Source organism: Solanum lycopersicum, chromosome 7 (assembly GCF_036512215.1).
Source record: "Solanum lycopersicum chromosome 7, SLM_r2.1".
In the NCBI taxonomy this organism is placed as follows: Eukaryota; Viridiplantae; Streptophyta; class Magnoliopsida; order Solanales; family Solanaceae; genus Solanum; species Solanum lycopersicum.
Window position 1 is genome coordinate 2,027,252 of NC_090806.1, and position 7,190 is coordinate 2,034,441.

Here is a 7,190-nt window from a genome sequence, read left to right on the forward strand (position 1 = left end):
CCTTAGAAATAGAACCAATTCGTTTTGTGGGGAAAACTTGTGCATTTTCAAGTTCAAACGAGTCAAAGCAGGCAAAGACACATTTTATCGGTATTTGTGTGCTATAGCTCATGAACTCTTTTTGATATGGAAATTTCAAATAAAATGACCTAATTTTTTATGAATGTCCATTAAGACCAGATCAATTTACCCGTGGAGAAAAATGGTAAATTTTCATGTTTAAACGAGCTCTAAAGTAGGCAAATACACATTTTACAAATTTTCATGTATTATATGGATTTTTCTAGAATCAAAAATTCAAAAATAAAATGGCTGAAGTTTTTCATGGAAGTCCGTTAAGACCTTAGAAATAGAAGCAGTTCGTCCCGCAGAGAAAAATTGTGCATTTTCAAGTTCAAATGAGCTTACAGCAAACAAAGACAAATTTTACTAATTTTTATGCGCTATAGCCTATGTATTTTTTAAATCCTAAAATCCCGAAACAAAATGACCTAAAATTTTCATGGACGTCCGTTAAAACCTTATAAATAGAACAAATTCATTCCATGGGGAAAAATAGTTCATTTCAAAGTTCAAACGAGTCTCAAAGCAGGAAAAGACAGATTTTACTAATTATCGTGTGCTATAGCACACGATTTTTTTATTCCAAAAATTCTGAAACAAAATGGCCGAAATCTTTACTGGACGTCCATTAGGACCTTAGAAATAGAACATATTCATCCCGTGGGGAAAAATTGTGCATTTTCATGTTTTGAGGGGTATGCTCGATTCGGGGCTCGTTTGACCTTCCAAATGGGTCGGACAAGCCGTGATGGCCAATTGTATGCATAGACAAGGTCTTGACGGACGTCCACGAAAAAATTTGGCATTTTTGACGTCGAAATCCGGATCACCCAAAAAATGGTGTGCTATAGCACACGAAAATCGTCGAAATGAGGGGTATGCTCGCTTCGGGGCTCGTTTGACCTTCAAAATGGGTCGGACAAGCCGTGATGGCCAACCGTATGCATAGACAGGGTCTTGACGGACGTCCACGAAAAAAATTGGCATTTTTGACGTCGGAATTCGGATCACCCAAAAAATGGTGTGCTATAGCAAACGAAAATCATCGAAATGAGGGGTATGCTCGCTTCGGGGCTCGTTTGACCTTCCAAATGGGTCGGACAAGCCGTGATGGACAACCGTATGCATAGACAAGGTCTTGACGGACATCCACAAATTTTTTTTGCATTTTTGACATCGGAATCCGGATCACCCAAAAAATGGTGTGCTATAGCACACGAAAATCGTCGAAATGAGGGGTATGCTCGCTTCGGGGCTCGTTTGACCTTCCAAATGGGTCGGACAAGCCATGATTGCCAACCGTATGCATAGACAAAGTCTTTATGGACGTCCATGAAAAAATTTGGCATTTTTGACGTCGAAATTTGGATCACCCTAAAAATGGTGTGCTATAGCACACGAAAATCATCGAAATGAGGGGTATGCTCGCTTCGGGGCTCGTTTGACCTTCCAAATGGGTCGGACAAGCCGTGATGGCCAACCGTATGCATAGAAAAGGTCTTGACGGACGTCCACGAAAAATTTGGTATTTTTGACGTCGGAATCCGGATCACCCAAAAAATGGTGTGCTATGCACACGAAAATCATTGAAATGAGGGGTATGCTCGCTTCGGGGCTCGTTTGACCTTCCAAATGGGTCGGACAAGCCGTGATGGCCAACCGTATGCATAGACAAGGTCTTGAAGGACGTTCACAAAAATATTTGGCATTTTTGACGTCGGAATCCATATCACCCAAAAAATGGTGTGCTATAGCACACGAAAATCGTCGAAATGAGGGGTATGCTCGCTTCGGGGCTCGTTTGACCTTCCAAATGGGTCGGACAAGCCGTGATGGCCAACCGTATATATAGGCAAGGTCTTGACGGACGTCCATGAAAAAATTTGGCATTTTTGATGTCGGAATCCGGATCACCCAAAAAATGGTGTACTATAGCACACGAAAATCGTCGAAATGAGGGGTATGCTCTATTCAGGGCTCGTTTGACCTTCCAAATGGGTCGGACAAGCCGTGATTGCCAACCGTATGCATAGACAAGGTCTTGACGGACGTCCACGAAAAAATTTGGCATTTTTGACGTCGGAATCCCGATCACCCAAAAAATGGTGTGCTATAGCACACGAAAATCATCGGAATGAGGGGTATGCTCGCTTCGGGGCTCGTTTGACCTTCTAAATGGGTCGGATTCCGATGTCAAAAATGCCAAATTTTTTCGTGGACGTCCATCAAGACCTTGTCTATGCATACGGTTGGCCATCACGGCTTGTATGGCCCATTTGGAGGGTCAAACGAGCCCCGAAGCGAGCATACGCCTCATTTCGACGATTTTCGTGTGCTAAAGCACACCATTTTTTGGGTGATCCGAATTTCGACGTAAAAAATGCCAAATATTTTCGTGGACGTCCGTCAAGACCTTGTCTATGCATACGGTTGGCCATCACGGCTTGTCCCGCCCATTTGGAGGGTCAAACAAGCCCCGAAGCGAGCATACGCTTCATTTCGATGATTTTCGTGTGCTATAGCACACCATTTTTTGGGTGATCCGGATTCCGATGTCAAAAATGCCAAATTTTTTCGTGGACGTCCTTCAAGACCTTGTCAATGCATACGGTTGGCCATCACGGCTTGTCCGACCTATTTTAAGGGTCAAACGAGCCCCGAAGCGAGCATACGCCTCATTTCGACGATTTTCGTGTGCTATGGCACACCATTTTTTGGGTGATCCGGATTCCGATGTCAAAAATGCCAAATTTTTTCGTGGACGTCCATCAAGACCTTGTCTATGCATACGGTTGGCCATCACGGCTTGTATGGCCCATTTGGAGGGTCAAACGAGCCCCGAAGCGAGCATACGCCTCATTTCGACGATTTTCGTGTGCTAAAGCACACCATTTTTTGGGTGATCCGAATTTCGACGTAAAAAATGCCAAATATTTTCGTGGACGTCCGTCAAGACCTTGTCTATGCATACGGTTGGCCATCACGGCTTGTCCCGCCCATTTGGAGGGTCAAACAAGCCCCGAAGCGAGCATACGCTTCATTTCGATGATTTTCGTGTGCTATAGCACACATTTTTTGGGTGATCCGAATTCCGATGTCAAAAATGTCAAATTTTTTCGTGGACGTCCGTCCAGACCTTGTCTATGCATACGGTTGGCCATCACGGCTTGTCCGGCCCATTTGGAGGGACAAACGAGCCCCGAAGTGAGCATACGCCTCATTTCGACGATTTTCGTGTGCTATAGCACACCATTTTTTGGGTGATCCGAATTCCGACGTCAAAAATGCCAAAAATTTTCGTGGACGTCCGTCAAGACCTTGTCTATGCATACGGTTGGCCATCACGGCTTGTCCGGCCCATTTGGAGGGTCAGAGGAGCCCCGAAGCGAGCATACGCCTCATTTCGACGATTTTCGTGTGCTATAGCACACCATTTTTTGGGTGATCCGGATTCCGACGTCAAAAATGCCAAATTTTTTCGTGGACGTCCGTCAAGACCTTGTCTATGCATACGGTTGGCCATCACGGCTTGTCCGGCCCATTTGGAGGGTCAAACGAGCCCCGAAGCGAGCATATGACTCATTTCGACGATTTTCGTGTGCTATAGCACACCATTTTTTGGGTGATCCGGATTCCGACGTCAAAAATGTCAAATTTTTTCGTGGACGTCCGTCAAGACCTTGTCTATGCATACGGTTGGCCATCACGGCTTGTTCGTCCCATTTGGAGGGTCAAACGAGCCCCGAAGCGAGCATACGCCTCATTTCGATGATTTTCGTGTGCTATAGCACACCATTTTTTGGGTGATCCGGATTCCGACGTCAAAAATGCCTAATTTTTTTGTGGACGTCCGTCAAGACTTTGTCTATGCATACGGTTGGCCATCACGGCTTGTCCAGCCCATTTGGAGGGTCAAACGAGCCCCGAAGCGAGCATACGCCTCATTTCGACGATTTTCGTGTGCTAGAGCACACCATTTTTTGGGTGATCCGAATTACGACGTAAAAAATGCCAAATATTTTCGTGGATGTCCGTCAAGACCTTGTCTATGCATACGGTTGGCCATCACGGCTTGTCCGGCCCATTTGGAGGGTCAAACAAGCCCCGAAGCGAGCATACGCTTCATTTCTATGATTTTCGTGTGCTATAGCACACCATTTTTTGGGTGATCCGAATTCCGACGTCAAAAATGCCAAATTTTTTCGTGGACGTCCGTCCAGACCTTGTCTATGCATACGGTTGGCCATCACGGCTTGTCCGGCCCATTTTGAGGGACAAACGAGCCCCGAAGTGAGCATACGCCTCATTTCGACGATTTTCGTGTGCTATAGCACACCATTTTTTGGGTGATCCGAATTCCGACGTAAAAAATGCCAAAAATTTTCGTGGACGTCCGTCAAGACCTTGTCTATGCATACGGTTGGCCATCACGGCTTGTCCGGCCCATTCGGAGGGTCAAAGGAGCCCCGAAGCGAGCATACGCCTCATTTCGACGATTTTCGTGTGCTATAGCACACCATTTTTTGGGTGATCAAGATTCCGACGTCAAAAATGCCAAATTTTTTCGTGGACGTCCGTCAAGACCTTGTCTATGCATACGGTTGGCCATCACGGCTTGTCCGACCAATTTGGAGGGTCAAACGAGCCCCGAAGCGAGCATACGCCTCATTTCGACGATTTTCGTGTGCTATAGCACACCATTTTTTGGGTGATCCGGATTCCGACGTCAAAAATGTCAAATTTTTTCGTGGACGTCCGTAAAGACCTTGTCTATGCATACGGTTAGCCATCACGGCTTGTTCGTCCCATTTGGAGGGTCAAACGAGCTCCGAAGCGAGCATACGCCTCATTTCGATGATTTTCGTGTGCTATAGCACACCATTTTTTGGGTGATCCGGATTCCGACGTCAAAAATGCCTAATTTTTTTGTGGACGTCCGTCAAGACTTTGTCTATGCATACGGTTGGCCATCACGGCTTGTCCAGCCCATTTGGAGGGTCAAACGAGCCCCGAAGCGAGCATACGCCTCATTTCGACGATTTTCGTGTGCTATAGCACACCATTTTTTGGGTGATCCGGATTCCGACGTCAAAAATGCCAAATTTTTTCGTGGACGTCCTTCAAGACCTTGTCAATGCATACGGTTGGCCATCACGGCTTGTCCGACCTATTTTAAGGGTCAAACGAGCCCCGAAGCGAGCATACGCCTCATTTCGACGATTTTCGTGTGCTATGGCACACCATTTTTTGGGTGATCCGGATTCCGACGTCAAAAATGCCAAATTTTTTTGTGGTCGTCCGTCAAGACCTTGTCTATGCATACGGTTGGCCATCACGGCTTGTCCGATCTATTTGGAGGGTCAAACGAGCCCCGAAGTGAGCATACGCCTCATTTCAACGATTTTCGTGTGCAATAGCACACCATTTTTTGGGAGATCCAGATTCCGACGTCAAAAATGCCAAATTTTTTTGTGGACGTCCGTCAAGACCTTGTCTATGCATACGGTTGGCAATCACGGCTTGTCCAACCCATTTGGAGGGTCAAACGAGCCCCGAAGCGACCATACGCCTCATTTCAACGATTTTCGTGTGCTATAGTACACCATTTTTTGGGTGATCCAAATTCCAACGTCAAAAATTCCAAATTTTTTTGTGGACGTCCGTCAAGACCTTGTCTATGCATACGGTTGGTCATCACGGATTTTCCGGCCCATTTGGAGGGTCAAACGAGCTCCGAAGTGAGCATACGCCAAATATCGACGATTTTCGTGTGCTATAGCACACCATTTTTTGGGTGATCCGGATTCTTATGTCAAAAATGCCAAATTTTTTCGTGTACGTCCGTCAAGACCTTGTCTATGCATACGATTGGCCATCACGGCTTGTCCGACCCATTTGGAGGGTCAAACGAGCCCCGAAGCGAGCATACGCCTTTTTTCGATGATTTTCGTGTGCTATAGCACACCATTTTTTGGGTGATCCGGATTCCGACGTCAAAAATGCCAAATTTATTCGTGGACATCCGTCAAGACCTTTTATATACATACGGTTGACCATCACAACTTGTCCGGCCCATTTGTAGGGTCAAACGAGCTCCGAAGCGAGCATACGCCTCATTTCGACGATTTTCGTGTGCTATAGCACACCATTTTTTGGGTGATCCGGAATCCGACGTCAAAAATGCCAAATGTTTTCGTGTACGTCCGTCAAGACCTTGTCTATGCATACGGTTGGCCATCACGACTTGTCCGGCCCATTTGGAGGGTCAAACGAGCCCTGAAGCGAGCATACGCCTTATTTCAACGATTTTCGTGTGCTATAGCACACCATTTTTTGGGTGATCCGGATTCCGACGTCAAAAATGCCAAATTTTATCGTGGACGTCCGTCAAGACCTTGTCTATGCATACGGTTGGCCATCACGGCTTGTCCAGCCCATTTGGAGGGTCAAACGAGCCCCGAAGCGAGCATACGCCTCATTTCGACGATTTTCGTGTGCTATAGCACACCATTTTTTGGGTGATCCGAATTCAGACGTCAAAAATTCCAATTTTTTTTGTGGACGTCCGTCAAGACCTTGTCTATGCATACGGTTGGCCATCACGGCTTGTCCGGCCCATTTGGAGGGTCAAACGAGCCCTGAAGCGAGCATACGCCTCATTTCGACGATTTTCGTGTGCTATAGCACATCATTTTTTGGATGATCCGGAATCCGACGTCAAAAATGCCAAATTTTTTTGTGGACGTCCGTCAAGACCTTGTCTATGCCTACGGTTGGACATTAAGGCTTGTCCGACCCATTTGGAGGGTCAAACGAGCCCCGAAGCGAGCATATGCCTTATTTCGATGATTTTCGTGTGCTATAGCACACCATTTTTTGGGTGATCCGGATTTCGACGTCAAACATGGCAAATTTTTTCGTGGACGTCCGTCAAGACCTTGTCTATACATACGGTTGGCCATCACAACTTGTCCGGCCCATTTGGAGGGTCAAACGAGCTCCGAAGCGAGCATACGCCTCATTTCGACGATTTTCGTGTGCTATAGCACACCATTTTTTGGGTGATCCGGATTCCGACGTCAAAAATGCCAAATTTTTTCGTGTACGTCCGTCAAGACCTTGGCTAT